A 21,049-nucleotide genomic window follows, 5' to 3' on the forward strand; every position below is an offset into this window, starting at 1 on the left:
CAAGCGAGCAGTCTGGCTTTATTTCCTGGAGGATGGACTGGCTTGATCTTCTGGCAGTCCAAGGCACTCTCAGAATTTTCCTCCAACACCACAGTTCCAAAGCATCGATCCTCCTTCTCTCAGCCTTCCTTATGGTCCAGCTCTCGCAGCCATATGTTACTATGGGGAACACCATTGCTTTAATTATGTGGACCTTTGTTGTCAGTGTGATGTCTCTGCTCTTAACTATTTTATCGAGATTGGTCATTGCTCTTCTCCCAAGGATTAAGCGACTTCTGATTTCCTGACTGCAGTCAGCATCTGCAGTAATCTTCGCACCTAGAAATACAAAGTCTTTCACTGCTTCTACATTTTCTCCCTCTATTTGCCAGTTATCAATCAAGCTGGTTGCCATAATCTTGGTTTTTTTGAGGTTTAGCTGCAAGCCAGCTTTTGCACTTTCTTCTTTCACCTTCATCATAAGGCTCCTCAGTTCCTCTTCGCTTTCAGCCATCAAAGTGGTATCATCTGCATATCTGAGATTGTTAATGTTTCTTCCAGAGATTTTAACTCCAGCCTTGGATTCCTCAAGCCCAGCTTGTCGCATGATGTGTTCTGCGTACAAGTTGAATAGGTAGGGTGAGAGTATACAGCCCTGCTGTACTCCTTTCCCAATCTTAAACCAGTCCGTTGTTCCGTGGTCTGTTCTTACTGTTGCTACTTGGTTGTTATACAGATTCTTCAGGAGGCATACAAGATGACTTGGTATCCCCATACCGCTAAGAACTTGCCACAATTTGTTATGGTCCACACAGTCAAAGGCTTTAGAATAGTCAATAAAACAGAAATAGATGTTTTTCTGAAACTCCCTGGCTTTTTCCATTATCCAGCAGATATTGGCAGTTTGGTCTCTAGTTCCTCTGCCTTTTCTAAACCCAGCTTGTACATCTGGCAATTCTCGCTCCATGAACTGCTGAAGTCTACCTTGCAGGATCTTGAGCATTACCTTACTGGCATGTGAAATAGCGCCACCTCCTAGAAGGGGCTAAATGCCCTTTTGAAGTTTGGACTGACATAAGAATTTAGAAGCGCTCCGCACACCATGCAGACTCACTCCTAAGCAGATTCGCTGGGCTCAGTTTTTTAGTCACTTTGATTTTCAATTGAAATTTATTCCGGGCAAGAAAAACTTCCTTGCTGATGCGCTTTCCCGCCTGCCCCAAGATTCGGTCCAGGCACCTGAAATGGTGGGCACGGTGTGGACGGAGCCCCAACTGGGGTTGCAGGCTGTCACACGCAGCCAAACCCGTGCGCAACTGCCTCCTGCTTCGGTTTCACCGGCTGGGAGGAGGACGCCAGTTCCCTCTCAATTGCAACAACAGTTTCTCCAGGAACTGAAATCCAGTTGGTTGCAGGCCAATAGAGACAATGTTACTTTTGACAAGCCGCCTCTATGTGCCTGACAACTTGCGAAGGGAAATTTTAACCAGGTCTCACAATGATAAAGTAGCTGGTCATTTTGGGTTTGTCAAAACGTTGCACCTGGTACGGCACCAGTTTTGGTGGCCTACCCTGAGACGTGATGTAAAAAATTATGTTGCTTCTTGCCCTGTCTGTGCCATGTCAAAGCGGAAGGGGGGTAAGCCGCAGGGGCTTTTACAGCCAGTTGCAAGCCCATCCCGTCCATGGGAAGAGGTTTCTATGGATTTTATTGTGGACCTACCTCCCAGTCAGAAAAAGACTGTGATTTGGGTGGTCAAGGATTATTTTTCCAAACAAGCCCATTTCATTCCATGTGCTTCTATTCCTTCCGCCCCACAATTGGCACGCCTTTTCCTGATCCACATCTACCGGATTCACGGTAGCCCCTCCCGTTTGGTCACGGACCGCGGGACACAGTTCACTTCCCACTTTTGGAAATCATTTTTTCGGTTGGCACCAAACAGGCATTGTCCACTGTTTCACATCCGGAGACTGACGGATCTACAGAGGTTTTAAATTCGACCCTTGAGCAATTTTTAAGGGCATTTGTCAACTATCAGCAAGACAATTGGGTTGATCTGCTACCTTTTGCTGAGGTGGCTTACAACAATGCTGTCCATCAGAGCACGGGGCACACCCCTTTTCGCGTGGTTTCTGGGTGAGATTTTGTCCCCATTCCTGAGTTGCCACAACCTTCTATGCAACCCTGTTCTGCTTCTGACTGGGCTGCTCAACTGGCTGATTCATGGCCAGTGATTCAGCAGGCATTGGCTGATGCCCAGTCTGCTTACAAACTACACACAGATAAACAGAGAGCCCTTCAACCTGATTTTAAGGCTGGTGATCAGGTCTACCTGTCCACCAAATTCATCAAGTCCCCACAGCCTTCCCAGAAATTGGCTCCTAAGTTTGTGGGTCCTTTTCCCATTGTGGGAGTTGTGAACCCTGTTACGTTTAAATTGGGTTTGCCTCACAATCTGAAACATTTGCATCCTGTTTTTCATTGCAGCTTGCTCAAGCCTGTCAGCCACTCGTCCCAGTGGCATCCGCAGCCTCCACCTCCTGCTCCGATCATGATTGACGGGCAGCAGCATTTTGAGGTGAAGGAGGTCCTGGATTCTTGCAGGGTTCGTGGTACCTTGCAATGCCTGATCTGTTGGAAGCACTTCCCCCACCCTGAGTGGGTGTCTGCCCGTGATGTTAATTCTCCTACTTTAGTTAGCCGCTTTCATTTCGCTTATCCTCTGAAACCGGCTCCCTGATGTTTCGCTTATTTTGGGGGGGGCGGTATGTCATGTTCATCGTTTCAATGTTAAACGTACATCGTAACATTTTGCATGTCATTTTGCTGATGCGTGTTTCGGTTGGGAGGGGAGGAGGAACTGTCTCCTGGGATGTTATCTGTATTCAGCTGGATTGGAATGTGTTTAGGTTATTTCATGTGTTCAAGGTTTTGTTCCCAGGACATCAGCAGAAATTGTTACCAGCACCTGTGGCGGGGAATTTGAAACGGTTTGGGCGAGGGGAGGGATTACGTTCGCACCGAGGGTTTTTAGTTTGTATTTGGCACGTTTTTGCTCATTCTCAGCTTTCTCTGTATTTGCATACTATTCTTTAATAAATCAGATATCATTAAGTCCCTACTTGTGAGTCTGGTTCTGTTAGGGTAGGCAATCATTACAGGGAGGTTGCCAGGCAGAGCCGGGAAAGAATCTCCCAGGCTCCCAGCCTGGGGACCCCTCCCCCCCACTAGGCCAGCAGGAACTCCTGAGCACGGCCTGGTGGGGAACCAGCCAGAGAGGGTGGACAGCCCTCCCTGCAGACTGTCTGGAGGCCCCAGCAAAGTGCCTCGCCTCCTGCAGGTGTCGGGTCAAGCTGCCGGGGCGCAGGAGGGAGGGGCTGGGGCTAGGGCCAGCAGAAGGGTGAGAAGCCCTCAGCCCCGCTAGGGGCCCTTCACAGCTTCAAGGGCCACTGCCTGGAGCAGTCTTGGCAAAGCTGCCCGTTGGTGCACCTGGCTGCTGGCCTCCTTTTGTGCCCAGGGGGCTTCCTCCAAGACCAACCGAGAGCCTCCAGAAGTGGAAATTGTTGCTCCACTTGCCACGTCCCAACCGGCTCACTGACAGGCTTGCACGACACCGCCCCAAGACTCACGCTGGGCAGAAAACACATGGAGCACGCCCCACACCTCCAGAGTGAACTCCGGGGTCTCTCCCAGCCATGGAGCACTGAGGGCCTCTGGGAGCAACAGGTGGAGAGGAATCCCAAATGGGGCTCTGGGTCACCACAGAGGAAGGCATCTTGGTAAGTCTGCTTCAGCCTCCCCAAGGACCCTGCCAGGGCCTGCCCAGAGTGCTGTTTGCCGTCCATACCGGCCTGACACTTTCCAAAAGACCGGCTTGGTTCAGAGGCAGCTTGGCTGTGACTCAGCGCTCAGCTCTGGGATGTGTGCAGCATTGAAAGAGCACCACCAAGCATGCACGGATGACCTCCTCCATCACATTCAATCCAGGTATTAATTATGTGAGAGAAGGGCCCAGAACAGGAGATCTCCCACAAGGGAGCTCTAAAGGAAAGGGCTTCCACCCAGTAATTGCAGCTCTGGGCCGGAGTTACCTCTCTCAGCTTGAAAGAGAGAAGATGCCACTTCCCGACTTCAGCTCAAAACATCCTGACCAGGCAGCCCGGAAGCCATTGACCAGCTCTCGTGGGCCAGAGGAAGGATGAGGGGACGGACCTCTGGGGCTGGGAAGTAGTTTGGGCGAGTCTTGGTTTCCCTCGTGAAGAGATCGTCTGAAGCCAGCCTGAGAGCAGGGCCACCCTTGCTACTCCGTGCTGGGAAGGGAAGCCTCTCTCCACATGCTCAGGAGCCCCTGCAGCTGCATCACAGGCCTGTCGCCTGATGTGGAGGGCAGATTCAGGGACTTGGCCACCACCCCAAGATGGGAAAGGCTCTGGTGTTATGTAACAATGAAAGCCTCTTGGCTGTTATGAAAAAGCCAGGATACAGTTACAGGATTAGACTTCCACTAACCTTGGCTCGTCTCCCACCGCCTACCCCGCCCCTGACCTCACACAGATTGTGAAAGCTCACACCCTCTTTTGCAGAGCATCAAGGAAGCCACAGTCAACAAAGGGGAAAATTAAACGTCAAGGATGAATATGCCCTGTGTTGATGAAGAGAGGTGACTTGAGGCGGAATAATGGGGCATCATTTAAGGCTGCTTACAAGGAGTGAATGGAGCAAATCAAGCGCCCTTGGCTTTGTTTGTTTTCTCTGGGCATTTTGGACACACACCCCAGGTATGTGTAAGGTACCCATCCTACAGATGACAGGTAACAACCCTTCACACAACCAGCATGTCAGTGCAAACCCACGCCTTTAAAATGCCATTAAAATTAGAAGTGGCCACCTGCTTTGCTGCAAAGCCCAGCCCTGAATTTTAGTGGGCGTTGCCAGCCTGAGGCATATGGAGGCACAGCCTTGGCCACAGCTGCAGGAGGGCACTTGACCTCAGCCTTGGCCACCAGGTGTCTTGGATGGCATCCCCACAGGAGTTCAAGATTTGGTTGGAGGCCAGAAGAACTGCCTCCCCTGGATGTCAGGGTCAGCCTTGCTCCGAATAAGACACAGACTCACTTAATAGGGATTAAGGATTTCCGGTTTATTGAAACGGTACTGACAGAGAGAAAAACGGGAATCGGGGTGCGGTGTTGAGGTGCCCTGTATATACCCTCTTGCGGGGTCCCATGCTCCTCCACCCTTCATTGTCCCCATTCCCCTTGATGGGTTTCTTGATGGCTGTGGGGGCGTTTTCCCGGTTGCTGTCCTTGTCCTCTTAGTTCAGGTGTGTCCTCCAGGGCACCAGGTGTGGCTTATCGCTGCTTATCTGAAGTCCTTCTATTCAGCTGCATATGATTCCATGGGTGTGGGTGCTTTGGGTGCTTGATTCAAGCGCTGATTTAATTATCTCCTTCCTCTTTTTCTTAATGATCATGATCCACGTTGTGAGGCTCTTTGTGCCTTGCAACGGGGTCATGACACTGGGTCAAACCTGGGGCTGAGCATTTCTCCCAGGCAGCTGCCCGAGCTACTGCCCAGCTTCCTGAACCTCACTGAGGGTGGTGGGAGTTGCAGCTCACAGGTGGCCAGTGGCAGGCTGGGAGAACCCGATCCCACTCCTTTGTTCCCCCACCTCACGAGACAAGGCAGGGCCTGTTGCTGCATGCCCCCCACGCCATCTCCGCCTGCCTCTCACCAGGACCCGGGCTGCCCCTGCCCCTGGCTCAGTTCCCTTCATGACTCTTCCTCCAGGTGCCCTGGGAGAGTGGAAAGACAATTCCCCTCCTTCAGGATGGGGGTGGGGGGTGTCGTTTCTATAAGGATCACACTTTCTTTTCTCTCTCTCCAAAAGCTGTTGCAGATTCCTTACGTCCTCGGCCAACAGTGCTCACAAACAGGAACAGTGGCCATTTCTTATGGAGAGGGCCCACATCTCCTGTGGTTTCCTTCCCACTTTCAGCATGCATGCACACACACACACACACACACACACCGTTTAGGGTAAGAACTAAAGCCCATTTCTCCTACAGTCCTCATCTTGTTGCCAGCCTTCCTGCAAAAATTGGGGATTGATGTCTTAACAAAGGACATTTCAAGGTGGGCAGGTGGCTGTTTCTGAACTAGGGAAGGCTGTGATGGTTGAAACTCACACAGATTGCCAGAGAGAAGCTGCTTGATTGAACTGAATTTCAGGCAGATGGATGTGGGAGTCTTCCCCTGTAACCCTAACCCCTTCCCCACCTGCTTTCCCAGGTTCCCTCCACTGCCCCCCCACCAGAGGCCCCACTGCCTGTGACCATCCCACCCAAGGCGAATGTTACTCCCCCAAGCATTCCAGCCGCCAGCTGGACCCTGATGAAGAGGAGGAGTGTCACATCCAATGGGCTTGTTTTGGGGCTGGAGGCGTATTACGGAGCAAAGGTGGCCACAGAACTACCCAACCGTGGAGGCTTTTTAAGTGAATCAATATACAGAATTCCCCCCTCTTCTTTCCCTGCTCCCTTCTCCCTTTTCAGGCATGATAACAGGAAGGGAAGGGAAGGGAAGGGAAGGGAAGGGAAGGGAAGGGAAGGGAAGGGAAGGGAAGGGAAGGGAAGGGAAGGGAAGGGAAGGGAAGGGAAGGGAAGGGATCACTGGAGTGTGTTCAGCGTTGCTCGACTTTCTTCCAGCTCAGCCAAAACACCATCCAACACTGCGGTGAGGGAATAACCTCTTTCTGGGACTTCTGCCCAGTTCCCCCCACCCAACCGGGGCTTCCTTTCTGGCAGCCAGTTCCCCTCTCTGCCCTCTCCAGGGTCTTGGGTGAGGCTACCACCTGCAACCCCCAGAATCGCTTCTGGCCCTCCAGGTTCTGGGGTCTTGGGGGGAGTTTGTCCATTTGGGTTTTCCCCTCCCCCAAGCAGGACCCAACACTTGCCCTGCACCCCTCCCTCCACTCTCCTGCTCTTCTCCAGCCCCAAACTTTTACTCCCTACTCCTCCCTCTCTCTCTATCCAATTTTGGGTTACTCTGGCAGCACGTCCCACAGCAGCAGAGGAGGCAGGGGTCCCCCAGGGCGTAAGTCCCCAACACCTTTATACTCCTCTACCAATGGGACCACTCACTGGCCAGCAGCCAAGTCAGCTTATCAGGCCCCGGGACAGCGCAGCCACCCCTCAGGCTGCAACTGATCTGTTTTCTCCTCCTTGTCCTTCACCCCATGGCTGGTACCAGCAAAAGCCACAGCCATGACAGGCCTCCAAATTCACAGGGAGTGACACACCAGATACACCAAGGGTGTGGCAAGAGGCAGAACCCAAATCCAGATGTGTCTCCCTGAAATGCCAGGTAGCTGTAGAGGCAATACAACCATTTTGGCGTTAATCTGCCCCAAACCAACCAGGAGCCTCGTGGCAACTCAGTTTGACCAATCTCTGAGCCGGATGGCGCGGGTGGTGCTGCCTGTCCTGGCCTTGCATTGGCCATTCAGGCTGCCTGTCTTCCACCATTTCCTTGTGAAAACCCAGCCGTGCACCTTTGCTTTTCCAGCCTCATGTCCAAGCCCCACCTTGACAGGGTCCCTTCTGACTCTGGTGCACTACCCCCCCCCCAATTTTAGGCCTCTCTTCCTTTCCTCCTGCTCTTCTCTGGGATTTAAAGAAAGCAAAAGCAGTGCCACTCCGCAAGCAGTGCCACATCCACCCCTCTGCACCAGATGTGGGAATGGGGGGGGAAGGGGCTCTGAACCAAAGGGCATGGCAGGCCCCTGAATGCCACAACATTGTTGCAGAAGATCTGGGGAGAAGGAATGCTGTTGGTGCCACATCAAGGTGGTCAGCCAAAAAGGGAAGGAGCCCAATGAGAACGATTGCCACCTTCTCACCAGTCTGCATTTAGTGACCTATTCAGCTGAATTTGCATCCACTGCAGCTCTCAATGGGCCTCAGGGCTGGCATGTGACTTCTGACCTGAGCAACTGCCATGTCCCTGGAACACAGCCAGGTTTTGACTTAAGCAGAGCATGTGAAGGCTGCCAAAGCAAGACCAGATTCAAAAGAGACACGAAGGCCAGCTGCATGATTGTCCCTGCATGCTTCAGCTGCCACAATCCCCTTTGTTGTTCTCCAGGAGATGCTCCTGAACTTCTTGTACGCTTTCCTTTCAGCCTGCCTGCGAGGGCCCAAGCCAGTGTTCCTCAACCTTGGCAACATTACGAGGCATGCGTGGTAAGAGTGCATACACTTCCAATCAGTGATGTCATTTCCTGTTTCCTGTTATGTCACGAATGTAAACAAACAAAGCCACGTGTTGCTGATGTCACCAGGAAGTGTGGCGCAGAGATATGACATGACCATCCCTCCCATGGACGCCCCCGACGCCCCCCCCCCACCCCCATGTGCTAGCCAAGCCGCATGGTCGGAAGTACAGGCGTTGCAGGAAGAGGCTTTTTAAACTGCAAGCCCCAACCTCCTCCAACCCCGCCCCACATGTTGCCCAAGATGCATGGCTGGAAATTCAGGTTTGGAGAAAGGCTTTTTAAACTGCAATCAGAAAAAATGGTGTTTTGGCCTAAAAATGTTTCTTTCCCTATCACTGAGGAAAATAAGTAAGTACCAGAGCCTTTTTACTCACATGTGCAGAACACCCAGGCAAGAAAGGGGCCGCATGGCCCGCAGGAAGTGACTCTCCCTCCAGCTAGCTATCGGGTGTCTATGGTTTTTAGCTTTATGGACAGAGCTCTGCGTTTTTAAGTCTATGGTTTAACCCAGCGAGGGCCAACTCAGACAGGGAAATAAATAAAAGGGCATTTAAACCTCAAAACAGGGTTGAATATGGGAAAAGCCTTTTTAAAGTACAAGACGTTTTCCTTTAGCAGAAACAGGGATCTGGCAGAGGGGGAAAAGAAAGACTTTTAAGTGCACAGCCAGGAGGGCTGTGATGCAACCCAAGGTAACGGTGCCCATTTATTCAGGCTGGGGGGAGAGCTGTTTTTGAAATCACAAAGGTTTTCTAAACAGGAAAAATGTTCAGGCATGTTCAGGCATGTCCCAGGCGGGAGAGGATGAGGATGCATGGTGCGCTGCTGCTGCGTGACAGGAGGGGCATGGTCTTGTTCAGACAAGTCCAGGCTGTACTTCAGACAATGATCACTGTATTCTGTCTGTACTACATATTGGAGCATTTGATAATTTTTAGCGGTAGATGCTCAACCAAATCCCAGAGAAAAGGTTTCTGTTTTGAAAAACATGGCTACAGAGGCTTCAACAGATATTCTTAAGGAATGCACAGCAGATCTTTTTAGAACATTAGAGAGACCTACCAGCTTGTGGACTAACACAACGGCACTGCCGCTAGATTGCAGCAGTCTCTGTTGCTGGGGGTTTGAAGAAAATAAAGAAAAATTTTTAATCAGACCTGTGCTGTATGGATGCCATAAGCGGTGCTGTAACTTTACTGATGAGGCGCTGAGCAAAATAGAAGACCTACCTTCTAGTACCTACCGGGCAGCCTGTGAAACGGTGAACAACACAACAATACCCCCCTGCAATGGTGAGTAAATATGTTTTTATTTATATATGATAATGGAAATGCTGGTGTTCAGGTATGCGTACTAATAGGTTGTGATTTATATTTTGCAGTATCAGAATTAACACTGCCTAGAAGGCAAAGATACCAAAGGAAGCCCATTTTACACAATGCCAGATTTATCTGATTCGGAATATGCCAGTAACAGCCAATTTTACCGAGACCTATTAGAATGTGACTGTGGGTGCTGTTTGCGAGATACAGAACAATCAGAGGTCTGTGGCTCTTTATCTTCTGAAGATGATGAGGGTTATGTTTCCAAAGACTCAGACAACCTCTCTCAAAGCTGTGTTACCAATAAATCAATGTATTAAAGACAATGTCACATTTTGTCACAGACCCTTCAGCATAATGAGGTATGAAAATATTCTAAGGGACATCTACTACACCCCAGGGAGGGGAGGGAGTTACATTGGGGTAAACTCCCTTTTTCAGGAGGGAAGAAAACATGATAAAACCCTGTCCTTAAAACAAGTCAAGACATGGCTTTCAGGTCAAGATGCTTATACACTTCATAAACCGGCAAGAATTAATTTCCCTAGAAATAAAACCGTGGTGTCTGGCATAGATCAGCAATGGCAGGCTGCTCTCATAGACATCTCTAAATTTTCTAAGGAAAACCAAGGCAAAAATTCATCTTAACAGTCATTGATGTGCTGTCTAAATATTCCTGGTCCTGTCCTTTGCCTGATAAGTCAGGGGGCATGGTTGCAGCCACCTTCCAGAATATCTTTGAAACAGGCCGTGCACCCTGAAAATTACAGATGCAGGAAAAGAGTTCTTAAATAGGCCTCTGAAGAAGCTTTTAGCATGTTATGGCATTCATCATTTTGTCACCCATTGCAAGACTAAAGCGGCCATAACAGAGAGGTTCATCTGCACCCTAAAAAGTAAACTCTGGAGATATTTTACATCTAGAAATACCCAATGGTGTGTGGACATTTTGCCAGATATTCTTCAGGGTTACAACGCCTCTTACCACCGTAGCATCCAGGTGGCTCCTAATACTGTAAATTTGTCTAACGAAAGGGATGTATGGTTAAGACTGTATGGAGATATTTTAAAAAGTAAAAGGAAAAACATCTTAAGGTGGGAGACCATGTCAGGATATCCAGACTGAAGGGAATATTTGAAAAAGATGTTGGCAGAGTGCTAGAAAGCATTTGGCCCAGGAGAGATCAGAAAAGTCACACACCAGGCATTTCTATAAAAATAAATTTATTTACAGAAAGCACAAAAACATATTTACAGGCTTCTGCATTCTCACAGGCTCTCAAAGAGAGCTGCTTACTCTCTACATGCCTAAAGAGAAGGAAAAACTGAAACCAAAACAAGTCCAGGCAAGGTTCCTCCCCCTCAGTGCAACTATTAACACCTGAAAAGGGGACAATTAAATTCAACCTCTTAACCCTGCCAAAATGATTAGTTACCATAGTAACCTTAATCTGTAGCAGAAAACAATATACCAAACACTCCCATTTTTATGCTACAGAATGAGACACAAACCAATTTTCTTTGTCAACTCTGTATGTCTTTCCATTCACAATATTTTAACATTATCTCCCCTTTGGTTTAACAGAAAGCTACCATCCTTCTCCCTGTGTATTTCCAAGCCTAGGTAATTTGTTACTGTTCCAAGGCTTTTTAATGTGAAATGGCTTTTCATGCAGGCTTCAAAATCAAGCCTTTGTTTTTCTGTTGATGTGAACAGCAGCAAATCATCAACATAAATGCATAGATACATACAGCCTTGTTTGTCTTTTTTCATATATACACATGGATCTGCTTTTCCTTTTTCAAAACCAAAATTCTGCAGTTTTTCATCTAATTTTTGGTTCCAGGATCTAGCAGCCTGTTTTAACCCATAGATTGATTTCTGCAGTTCACAGACCAGATTCTCCCCTTTTTCACAGCCAGGGGGTTGCTGCATGTATAATTTGTGGTCTAAATAACCATAGAGAAATGCAGTTTGAATGTCATAGTGGTCAACTAACATTCCTTTGAGTGCAGCAATTTTTAACAGTAATCTTTTTTAACAGTAATCTAATTGATTCACCTTTAGTAACTGGTGCAAAAGTCTTGTCAAAGTCTAAATCTTTCCTTTGAGTGAACCGTTTTGTAACTAACCTTGCTTTATATTTTTGGATTTTGCCATCAGCATCCCTTTTCAGTTTGAAAACCCATCTACAACCTAGACAGCATTCATTGGGAGGTAGATTTACCAGTTTCCATGTTTTATTTTCTTTCAAGGATGCTAACTCCTGTTGCATGGCAGAATGCCAATTTTGTGCAATCTCAGGTGGTAAAGCATTCACTTGTTCTAAAGACTCAGATTCTGTGAATATGTGAAAAGCCTTTACTGTTTCAGCCTGAAAACGTGATGGAGGAACGCCTTTATTACTTCTCTGAGATCTTCGAGGTAATACAGGGCTTAAATTTTGACTCCTATCACTTTCCTGAGAAGCATCTGTCTCATCAGACAGATCTTCAGTTTGCTTTTCTGGTTTAATGTCCTCATCAGGCAAAAGATCACTATCAGCAAGTCCTTGCTGTTCTCTTGTGGTTAAATCAACTGGAGAGCTAGAATTTAATCTCCCCCAGTTTTGCTCAGCAAAAGAAGCGCTTTTGCTAATTATTAATTTCTCTCCCACTATGAACCTGTAGCTCCTCTGGCTTTGTTCATAGCCAACAAAGATGGCTTTCTTTGTTGTGGGGCCTCCTTTCCTTCTCTGCTGTTTCGGAATGTGAACCCATGCAGTGCTACCAAACACTCTAAGGTGGCTTACCTTTGGTTTCACACCATAAAACAAATGGAATGGAGTGTCCTGAATCACAGAGTTATACAATCTGTTTTGTACATAACAGGCAGTAGATATTGCCTCTCCCCAATCCTTAAAAGATAAATTTGAATCTTTAAGCATGCATTCCATCACATTTTGCAAGGTTCTGCCCTTTCTTTCAGCAACACCATTTTGCTGAGGGGTGTAAGGGTTAGAAAGAATTTGTTCTATCCCTTTTTCTGCTAGGAACCTTTTGAATTTGTGAGAAAGGTACTCTCCTCCTCTATCACATTGGAGTGCAGATACAGGCCTAGGGAATTTTCCATTTGCCCATGTCACAAGACCTTTAAATTTCTCAAATGCCTCATCTTTATGTTTTAGGATATAGATAAATGTGTATCTTGAGAAATCATCAATGATGGTCATTGCATACCTTGCTTGTCCAAGACTTGGAGCAAAAGGACCAATAATGTCAGAGTGTACAATTTCCAAAGGTCTAGTTGTAACTCTGTCACTGTGCTTACTCACAGGAGCTTTTAATGTTTTGCATTCTTTGCAAACTACACAGTCTAAGTATTTATCACAGGGTTTTATCTTTAGGTCAGCACACAGCTGTGGCATTTGTGCTATATACTTGAAATTAGCATGACCAAATCTCCTGTGCATCAGGTGTACACATTGGTCATGATATGGCGTGTTGCCAACTGCAGCCTTGCAGCTCGGCTTCCTTGCATTTTGCACAATGTACAAGGAGTCTTTTAAAATACCAGTAGCACACAATTCCCCATTTTTACGTATCTCACAACCATTTTTCTTAAATGTTATGACATACCCTGTTGCAGCCAATTGTGCCACAGATAAATGGTTTGATTGTAAATTTGGCACATACAACACACCTTTTACAGTTTATCCCAAGCAGGATAAATACAAGTCACCTTGTCCCATAATTTTGGTCACAGACCCATCAGCCAAAGATACACTTTGTCTTTCAGTTTTAGACAGTGACATAAAAGAGCTTTTAGAATTACATAAATAACAATTGGCCCCAGAATCTAACACCCATACATCAGAATTACCCTTCTCAGCAACCTGTGCAATTTGGGATGTCTGAAGAGCCTTCTTCTTTGTTGCCCTTGTGTTCTTCTTTCCTGTCTTTCTACTCTTGGGTCTCAAGGCACAGTCTTTCTGCAAATGTCCAGCTGAACCACTGGTGAAGCATCGCTGGCTGGCTAGTGCTGTGGCCTCAGCTTCTTTTCCCTTCTTTTCCCTTGTTTTCTGGTACTGCAGCTTTCCAGAAGAGATGGGGGGGATCTTTCCTCTCTCTTCTCCCATTCAGTGAGTAAGCGCTGTGTAACATACGATGGGGTGAGGTCTGCTTCAGGCATAGCCTCCAGGGTACAAATCAGCGTGTCCCATGTTTCATTCAGTGAGGACAGAAGGATATAGGATTTTGTGAGAGGTGTAAATTCCATTCCTCTCTCCTGCAACTCAACAAACAGCTGCTGAATATAATGCAGGTGCTCAGGAAGGCTATCTCCTTCTGCAAGGTAGGCTTTGTACAGCTTTTTTGTCAGGGTAACTTTACTCCCTGCTGTTGCCTTTACATACAAGTCTCTCAAAGTGTCCCAAAGTTGCTTTGCAGACTGCATACCTCGCATGTGGACTAGCTGATTGTCCTCAACTCCCAGGATAATGGAGGCTCTAGCCCGCTCATCCTGTCTAAGCCATTCAGCACTGGGATTTGGGGGGGTTTGCTCACCAATTGGCAGCCAAAGATTCTCTCTGCGAAGATACATCTCCATCTTCAGGGCCCAATTCAAATAGTTGGTCTCTGATAGGTGCTCCAGAGGCAACGCTGAGGGCTGGGAGGTAGCCATGGCTTCTTCCTTCTTTTGCAAGTCACCTCAGCTGGCTTCTTTGTCCTGTAGACCGGCAGTTGCTGGAAAATCTCCAGGTGGCTCCAAAGAAAATCTTCACAGATCTTTGCTACCTGCCTTTAAAAATGTGCATGAGGTGTGGAGCTGATCTCTCTCTGGGGTTTTACTGGGCTGCTTACTGGGCCCATAACCTGTTGGCAGAGTGCTAGAAAGCATTTGGCCCAGGAGAGATCAGACAAGTCACACATCAGGCATTTCTATAAAAAAATTTATTTACAGAAAGCACAAAAACGTATTTACAGGCTTCTGCATTCTCACAGGCTCTCAAAGAGAGCTGCTTACTCTCTACATGCCTAAAGAGAAGGAAAAACTGAAACCAAAACAAGTCCAGGCAAGGTTCCTCCCCCTCAGTGCAACTATTAACAATTAAATTGTTAAAGGGGACAATTAAATTCAACCTCTTAACCCTGCCAAAATGATTAGTTACCATAGTAACCTTAATCTGTAGCAGAAAACAATATACTAACAAAAGGCTATCAGCAAATGTATACGGATGAGATATTCATCATCAAAGAACTTTTGACAAGAGGGAAAAGAGTGATGTATAGGTTAAAAGATTACACAGATGACCCTGTAAAGGGTTCTTTTTATCCTGAGGAGCTCCAAAAGGTTCCTGATGACCAACAACACATACACAGAATTGAAAAAGTTACCAGAAAAAGAAGGTGGGGAAAATATAGAGAGATTCTAGTCAAATGGGTTGGTTGGCCAGAGAAGTTCAACAGTTGGGTTAAGTCCATGACCTCTGACATGGCAGGGTTTTATATCACCCTCCCCAGCAATGCATCGGCTGCTGCATTTCCCAAAAACAGAAATTCCAATTATACCATACAGCTAGCAAGGGTGCTGGACCTTTCAGGGCCATGGGAAGTGGGTTTAGTAGAGATGCAGTGCCCACACAGCTGGAACACATTAAATTCAGGCGGGTATTTTGAACTTGCTAACGAAAGAAAGAAGTGGGAATTTTCTTTGAGAAGTGGGCACTATGCCAGCATCCAGCAGATATTAGAAAATATGAACAAACTTATGTCAGAAGCAGAGGACCCACCAATGGCAACCCTGCGATACAACCCGGTTACTCAAAAAATTAAAAGAGATGAGGCCTATAGCATACTAACTGGTGATGAACTTTCAAATATATTAGGTTTGCAGCCCAAACCACACTTCAAAAAATTTCCCTTTTCTGCTGATGTGACAGGCGGATTCAGCACAATATATGTTCATACAGATATTGTGGAGCCCCAGACAGTGGGTGACTTCTATGTGCCATTACTGCACTGCGTGCCTGTGTGTGGTCAAGACAACGGCTTCATCACGATAACCTATGACCAGCCACATTATATTTCAGTCAGCAAACACGGCATCAACACAATTACTGTAGAAATCAAAACAGATCAAAACAAATACATTTGTTTTAACCACGGGAAGGTGGTAGTAAAGCTTCATTTTAGGCCGCAGAAAAGTGAAAGATGATTGTGATCAAGGAGTACGGGAGCCCCCAAGACTACGTAGGGTACTACGTGTCTCAAGCAAGTAGCGGTCTTGCAGGCTTCCGAGGAACCCCCATCATGTACAGGACAAGTTTAGGAGGTTTGTTCCGTGGGCTTTTTCGAAAAGCTATGCCTCTTCTCAGGAAAGGCTTAGAAATTGTTAAACCACACATGAAATCTGCAGCCAAGAATATTGCCAGAGATATGGCAGGCCAGCTTGTATCTTGTGTTGTAGGGGGCAGTCAAGAGGGCTCGGGCCTGGTCAGGGCCAGAAGAAATTATGGAGCGGGACCTATTCCCTCTAAAAAGAGGAAGAATGTAAGAAAACGCCATCATACAAAGAGGAAACGTGCTCAGAAGAGGAGGCGCTGTGATAGCCAGGACATATTCTAACACAAAATGGTTTTTATCCACGAGGCATCACAGGAGTGTGTTAAATCAGAACTGGACCTTTTTCAGCTGTCACCTACTCAAACCAGTATTGAAAATAGCACATATGTCGAGATCCCGCCTTTATCTGTGCTAACACCTAATGCGCCCCTGGAATTTTTTATCACAGGGCATGGTGAGCATTACACGGATTTAAACAACACCCTGCTGTATGTGAGCTGCAAGATTGTAAAGGCTGATGGCACGGATATCGATGTGGACTCAAGGGTGGCCCTGACCAACTATCCTATAGCATCACTGTTTAACCAACTGGATGTTACCCGGGGAGATCGTCTCATTACACAGAGCCATCATTGTTATTCTTATCAGGCTATGATTGAGCTGATTCTGAACTTTGGCGGTGATGCTCTGGGGACCCAATTTACAGCTGGCAGATTTTACAAAGATGACTCAGCCCACATGGAGAGTACTCTGCTGACACCAGCAGGCAACTCAGGTTTCAGGGCGAGAGCAAGACATACAGACGGTGGTCGTAAAGGGGACCTGCTTGGGCCTTTGCATAGTGATCTGTTTTTTCAAGACAAGCTGCTGATGGGGTTGATGTGAAAGTCAAACTCACAAGAAGCAGAAACTAATTTTGCCTGATGAAGGAGGGCGATCAGAATTACAAAGTGCAGCTCCTGGCGGCATCTCTCTTTGTAAAACGGGTAAAGGTGGCAGCAGGCATGTGTCTCGGGCACGTGGAAGCTTTGCTCACCTCCAATGCCAAATACCCCATTGACCATGTGGGGGTGAAGGTTTACAGCATTCCAGCAGGCAGCCTTGTGTGTAATCAGGAAAACCTATTTCTGGGCCAGTTACCTAAACAACTAGTGATTGGTTTTGTGGACAATGCAGCTTTTAGTGGGGATTATGAAAGAAACCTGTTCAATTTTCAGCACCGCAATGTCAATTTTTGCATGCTGTATTGCGATGGTGAATAGGTCCCCGCTAAGCCTCTTCAGCCTGATTATGAGCACGGCCTTTTTGCGAGAGAGTACATGCAGATGGTACAAGTGTCAGGCAAAGTCATGAAGGACAGACCTCTCTTAATCAGCCGGGAAGAGTTCAGTCACGGGTATAATTTATATTGTTTTGACCTGAGTCCTGACCAGGGGTGCTGGGAGCACTACTCTTTGATCAGGAGTGGTAACCTCAGAGCTGAAATTAGATTTGCACAACCCCTCCCCAACACTGTCAACATGATTCTCTATGCAATCTTTAAAAACATCATTGAAATAAGTCACACCCAGAACGTCCTTTTTGATTATATGTGCGAATGGACACCCTGCAGCTCCTCCGGTTGTTCTCTGGAAATCCTGACTTTCTAGGAGTCTACCCCTGTGACCTGCTACCCAAGAGGCAAATCTCCAAAAAACCTTTCAGATTAATGGTAAACACCCATCCTCAAACTCTACCTGGCAAACACTGGTTGGCCCTCTACTTCCCACCTCCCGGCTATGGTGAATTTTTTTATTCTTACAGAAGGCTGCCAGATAGCCCTGACTTTCCTGGAGCCATAGTGAAGTTCTTAGAGGGGCAAGCTAAGAAGTACATATTTCATCAACGTCAACTGCAGCACCCCAAAGCTGTGACATGTGGACAACACTGAGTGTTTTTTCTACAGAGCCGGTCTAAAGGCGTGGGCTATAAAAATGTTTTAAAGATGTACTCTGATGACAGTGTTAAAAATGATCAAATGGTAAAGCTGTTTGTAAAAACTATAAAGGTGGGGAGGGGCCTTGGAACCTGCAACCGTCACCAATGTATGCAGACATGTCTGCCTTACTGTAAAATAAAGAAAAAAACTTAAGCGTTTTACATGTTTCACCGTGTTTTTATTCATTCTACAAATGGGCAGAAAAAGCATTCATTTTACAAGCTGAGCCAGTCCCCAAGCCTGAGCCTGCTTCTGGGATTTAGCATCAGGGATCTAGAGGGGGTGTCAGTAAACAGAGGCTTTTGAGTCCCAAAGGGGGCAGTCATGACAAGTAGCAGTTTCATTCTTAACAACCATAGATTCTTCCAACTTTTCTAATTGCTCTTTAACAGCTGTAGACCCCAACACAGAGGTTGGAACATTCACCTCAGCCATAGTGTTCATGAATTCATCCCAGCCTTTCAGTTTCCACTTCTCAGTAAGGGCACGGTGTTGCGAGGCTCCTTTCACCAGGACTAAAATGTTAGTACTGGGAACTGGGGCACCCCTGTATAAAAATGTGCCACGATTATCCCAGGATGATATGTTCTGATGCTGTTTTATTTTGTTCAGCAAAAGTTCGACATTTTTCCTGTAATGTGCCCTCACGCCACTTAGGATCTCATGCATTGCTATGTCCTGTGGAGCTGGCTGTGACAAGGCCTGAGGTTGCTGAGGCTCTTCTGAGGGGTAAATGAGATTCAGGATGTCTTTTTCAGACTCATTTTGTCTGGTCAGTCTTAGAAACCTCTGCAGCACAAATCCTCACCCAAATCAGCTCTCTGAAGAACGGCTCGCATCTCATCGTCCAGTCGATTGGCAACCACAGCCCCCATAGCAGGCAGCCTGCCCTGGAGCTGCTCCATCTGGTGGCCTGACACCAGATACATTTTCTCAGCATGGTCCCTGGCTTATCCTACTAGCAGGCTAACCAGCATTGGTATAGCGGCCCGCAGTAACGAACCAACAAATCCTCCTTACTGGCGAATGACCTGTTCCTTCTTTTTGAGTGACACCTTTCTATCACTCAGCTTTTTGATGACTCCTTTCTTCCTCTTTAAAGCTCGATATTGTGAAGGATTCAAAGGGAGGTTTCCTTTTAATGTGTTCAGGACTATTTCTGCTATTGCCCCCACCAGATCATTATTAGCACTGCATAAGATGGCCTTTCTCTGTTTTGGCCCAGCCCTTACTAAGATTTTTAAAACTGCTAAATTTCTACGCACCCTCTCTGACATCCTGAATGAACTAGTGCCAAGGTATCCTGTCTAATGCTTTTTACTCTTCTTTTTCATAGTGTAAACAGCAGGCCAATCAGGCGGAAAGAGGCCTGTTCTCAACCTGTAGGTTTCTGGAGTGGTGGCTGCCAAATCTACCAGAAGGTACCTGCATGGTTTATGAGTGGCATCTTGGAATACTTCCAAAAAATACTGTGTGTTAGTGGGGTGCATCTGCCGGGCCAGTGTGACAATTTGCATCTGATCGTGTGGGCTGCGGAATAAAACCAAATATTTGGAATTCAGAGCTATTGTTCTAATTTTCTTACCTTGAAAAAACAGGTTTTGAAGTATGAGAATAATGCTCCAGGTTTCTGCGGTGAACATACCGTGTAAACGCCTTCTCTATTTGATCGCTGTCACCGGCTGAAGCCATGAGGTCATCTACCATGGCTAGATTGATTTGGTCTGGGGGGAACAAATCATCATCTTCAAAGGAAGAAGGAAGACTCCCCATAACCTTGATATAAGGGAATTTATTAAGCAGTTCTTTGTACAGCGGTTGCCAGCAGCTATAAAACCATACAATATTTTGAGGCATTTGAGACATCACAGTGGAGCCATGCTCTAACATTTGTTTGATAAAAAAAGATTTGCCAGAATTGGATGGTCCGCTTATGATACAAGAGAAAGGGTGTACAAACTGCGCTGTATTTTCCATAACCCTTAATAACTGTAAGGCAGCACGCACTAATCCTCGCTCTTTATCGCCCTTTTGTTATATAGCACTTTCAGGGTTTTTCTGAGTACCTGTGTTTCTAGGGCCCACTGTTTCTTAATCCTGACAATCCCCCACTGTTCTACCCTGATCTCTTTTTTTCTCTCTGCATCAGACAGACAGTAATCATCTACCAAATCTTTCAAGCTCTCAAAATTAACCTTGTTACAACTGCCAGTGTTTAGTGTAATCCCCTTCACCCTTAGCACTATTTCACCGTTGGACAAAGCACACCCGTAGGTTTTCGGGCCGGCTGCTACAAACTCTGTGATTGAGGTGTTTGGCGGAATCTCACTTGTCAGTTGCCCTAAATAATCACCCAAAGGCGGTGTCCACGCCCCCTCTCTACTTATAAAAATGACTGAGTCAGTGTCTTGGTACAGGCACCTATCGCCCAAGCCATCCAGTAGCTTGTATAATTCCAGCTGCACATAAGCTGTTGTAAAGCTGGCAATGAATACATTAGTACATGTGGATTTGGTGGGGTGGTCCTTGGCCTTTTTCCACATCACAATAGCAGTCTCTGTATCCACAAACTCGCATGAGGAAACTGTTGGCATTTTTTCCTGCTTTTGGCTACCATGGTAATTAAGTACTTCCTTAAGCATTCTGGCTGGGTGAAGAGGTCGAATTTAATTGTCCTCAGTTTAGGTGTTAATAGTTGCATTGCCTGAGGGGAAGGCAGCTTGCAGGACCTTGGTTTAGTTTCTTTTAGCCTTGCAGCCAGTAAGCAGCTCTCTGAGAGAGCTCTCTCCTCTCTGAGAGCGTGTGTGAATACAGAAGCCTGTAAATATGTTTTTGTGCTTATAGAAATGCCTGGTGTGTGATTTTTCTGATCTCTCTGAGCCAAATGCTTTCCAGCACTCTGCAAGAGGTTGTGGGCCCAGTAAACCCCGTAAGAAACCCAGTGAACCCTAGAGAGAGGAGAGAGATCAGCTCCACACCTCATGCACATTTTTAAAGGCAGGTAGCAAAGACCTGTGAAGATTTTTTTTTGGAGCCACCTGGAGATTTTCCAGCAACTGCCAGTCTACAGGACAAAGAAGCCAGCTGAGGTGACTTGCAAAAGAGGGAAGAAGCCATGGCTACCTCCCAGCCCTCAGCGATGCCTCTGGAGCACCTATCAGAGACCA

Source organism: Candoia aspera, chromosome 10 (genome assembly GCF_035149785.1).
Source record: "Candoia aspera isolate rCanAsp1 chromosome 10, rCanAsp1.hap2, whole genome shotgun sequence".
NCBI lineage: Eukaryota > Metazoa > Chordata > Lepidosauria > Squamata > Boidae > Candoia > Candoia aspera.